Source organism: Serinus canaria, chromosome 15 (assembly GCF_022539315.1).
Source record: "Serinus canaria isolate serCan28SL12 chromosome 15, serCan2020, whole genome shotgun sequence".
NCBI classification, from domain to species: Eukaryota; Metazoa; Chordata; class Aves; order Passeriformes; family Fringillidae; genus Serinus; species Serinus canaria.
The window spans coordinates 3,533,856-3,537,040 of NC_066329.1; positions in this window are offsets into that span (position 1 = coordinate 3,533,856).

Sequence of the window (3,185 nt, forward strand, 5' to 3'; positions counted from 1 at the left end):
GGCGGAGCGCTGCCGCTGCGGGCAGGGCTGCGGCGCGCCGCTCACGGCATGTCCTGCGGAGACCCGCTTAAATCCCGCACCGCGGCCCATGTGACAGCGCAGACAAAGGCCGCGGCAGGGGAGCACCGGCGGGGGCTGGCGGGCACCGTCTCCCCCTCCGGGGCTCTGCCCCCCCACCCCCCCCCACCCTCCGCGCCGCCGCCTCTCCAGGTGAGCCGGGGCCTCCCCCCGCCGGGGGCCGGCTCGGGCCGGGGCGCGCCGCAGGCGAAGCGGCGCCGCCGAGGGGTGCGGGCGGCGGCGGGCGGCGCTCCCGCAGCGCGGCGGGCGTGCAGGGCCCGGCAGCCCCGGGCACGGCGGTGGGGGCCGCCGGGCCGCAGGCCCCCGGCGCGGCGGCGGGCGGGAGTATCGCCCCCGGCGGCACGGACGGCGAGGTTGGCGGCGTCCCGGGGGCGACGGTGGGGGAGGCCTGACTCCCGAGGCTCCCGAGGCTCCCAGGGAAGGAGCTCAGTGCCTCCGAGGGCAGAGCCGGGAAGGTGAGCACCCCTGCCCCGCGGGGGGGACCCACCGGCCCGCACGCGTGCCCCTCGGACAGTTCCTTCGCACCACAGCCAGGACCCAGCACGGTTTGGGGGTCGTGGCCCACCTGAGTGCACCACCTGTGTGCTCAGCCTACCGACACAGGGGCGCGGTGGACACTGCCCCATAGGTCGGCACCTATAGGTCTGATCATTATAGCAGAGAGGATTCAAAGTCTTGATCCAGATTTCACAAGTTCAGGAGAGGAGGCTGGACTGCTGTGTCCCTGACACAGCTCACAGGAGAAGTTTTAATGCAGCTTTTGAAATGGACATAAAAGCTTTGCTAAGGGACATAATGCAAGGATATAAAAATGAAGGAGTTTGTACCTAAAAAGCTGATTACTTAACATCTTTGTAATCAAACACAGGTAATTAAGTGGCAACAGGTGGTTCAATAACGATGTTCTGTTTAAAAACAGAAAGAGATAATGGCATCAAATCAGACATGTTTCCAATGGGGAAAGGTCCCAGTTGCTTCTTGCTCATACTCAGACAGTGATTGTGCCTCACTGCCAGACTTGGATACCTCAGCAGTTTATCTACCCAGAAAGATGAAGGTGTGATTATCGCATAATAAGCTTACTCATGCTCACTCTGCTCTTGCTGGCACATGCATGGCAGTTATTATGTGATGACAGTCTCCTCTGCAACAATACCAATGCAACTTCTCTGCAGCTTGGGGTCCCATTGCAGTCTGTGCTGCTGTGCCCCCACCACTACAGATACATGTGCTGGTCAGGGCAAAGCTGCCATGGAAAAAGGAAGATGCTGCAGCGCTGGCTCAGCGTTGCTTCATCTCCTCAGCTGTGCTATCAGCACCAGATGCGCAGCAGCCATGTGCAATTCCTGCCCAAGGTGCCCTCCATCCAACCCATGGATGGCAGAGAGCAGAAGAGGCTGGCCCCTCTGCCCCTTTCCTGCTTAGGACGATTGGCAGCAGCTGTTGTGGTTGCTAAATGGGCTGTTGATGGGGTTCATGGCAGGGACGTTTGTCAAGTACCAACTTTCCACTCAAACCTGCAGCGTCATTTCAGCTCCTAATTATAGCCAAGGTAACTTTTGGGGTTTTGTTGTGGGCTGGTTTTTATTTCAGAACAGGCTGCTCCTGTTTGTTGTCAGCAGTGCAGAATCACTACTCATGGCTGGCTGAATATGACTCCTGGCTTTCCCTACTGCACCTGCATTGCTGGAGCCATGGCTGCTACAGGGGTCCTTCTGCCAGGAATCTCAGAGGTAGCAGGAGGCTGAAAGGAGTATGTCTCAATAGCTCCATGTCTTGGGGAGTTAATTTCACCAGGATGTAACATTGCTTCTAGAGAAGCTGCTGTTTTTGCAGTTACAGCTGGTGCTGATGAGGCATTGTTGAGAGGAAGTCCCACAGATAAGATTCCTCGCTAGTTTGACTAACACTGCCCTCACCCTCCTTGGGGTCTTTTCAGCTACTCCTGAGGACTGCAGTGCCATTTCTGTCTACAGGTGGGTTGTAGCTCCTTGCCTCAATCTGAGCACTGCAGAATTTGGAGCATATGTCTCATTAGTGAGAAGGGACTCACTAGTGCAGGTGTGATTCATCACTTTGGAGATCACGTCAGGGATCAGGGCATGAAACGGCTTGACTAACAGAGGCAGTAACAATGCAGACAGGGGCCATGTTACAGAATCGAGTAACAAAACAGCAGCAGCAGCTGAAAAAACTGTAATGGGACAGAGTATGAGCACAAAGCAGAAACCTGGCTGTCCACAACACCTGTATCTGGGTTTCAGCTGGGAACAAACCATAGCTGTTGAGAGAATCTGGAGTACATCCTCCCACAAATTCCTTTTGGAGGTTCTTCATGTATCTCTTTTTCTAGACAAATTAATCTTGGGATCCCAGTGGCTGCATAGCATCCACTGCATACTAAAGAGCTAGTTATTCTGGAGCCAAATGCCAGGGAACAACAGTGCCCCGCTGCAGAGAGAAGCACATTAATTCCAGCACAGCTGAACAGCGAGATGTGCAGGCACATCTCTCCAGAGAGAGCGTGGCTCCTCTTCCATCTGGCAGCACAAAAGAGGACAGGCCTGAATCCTCAAGACATGAAGATTATATTATGTAACATGCACGCTCACTGCTTCCTGAGACAGAGCTAAGTTAAACTATCCGTGTGATTCAGTCCAAGGCCAAGCCAGAGAGGAGCTGTGCTTCTCTCCTGAACCTGGGGGATTCTGGAGCAAGTGAGTAGCCTGAGGCTGGTGGGGGAAGGTAGATCCAATTCCAGCGTGCAGTGACAAACAGCACTGCCTGCAAGTGTAAAATCGTGGCTTTCTGTAAGAGTGCTTATCAAAAAGCAAGCCTGTAAGCAAATGCATGAGCATTTTTGGGGAAAGGGTTTGGTCAATTCTTTTTGGCTTCACTTGTGCATAGAGAAAATTTTTGACAAAAATGGGAATACTGTTAAAACAAACAAGGGCTGCATTGCCTGCCCTGAATTCCATTTCAGCTAAAGGCCTAGAAAAGGAGTTTAAGAGTAAAATATGTGAGCACTGCCCATTAAAAAAAAGTCTCCAGCAAGCTGTTGATGGGAAGGCACAAAATGTCTGTGATGTTTTGTTTTAGTCTTTATT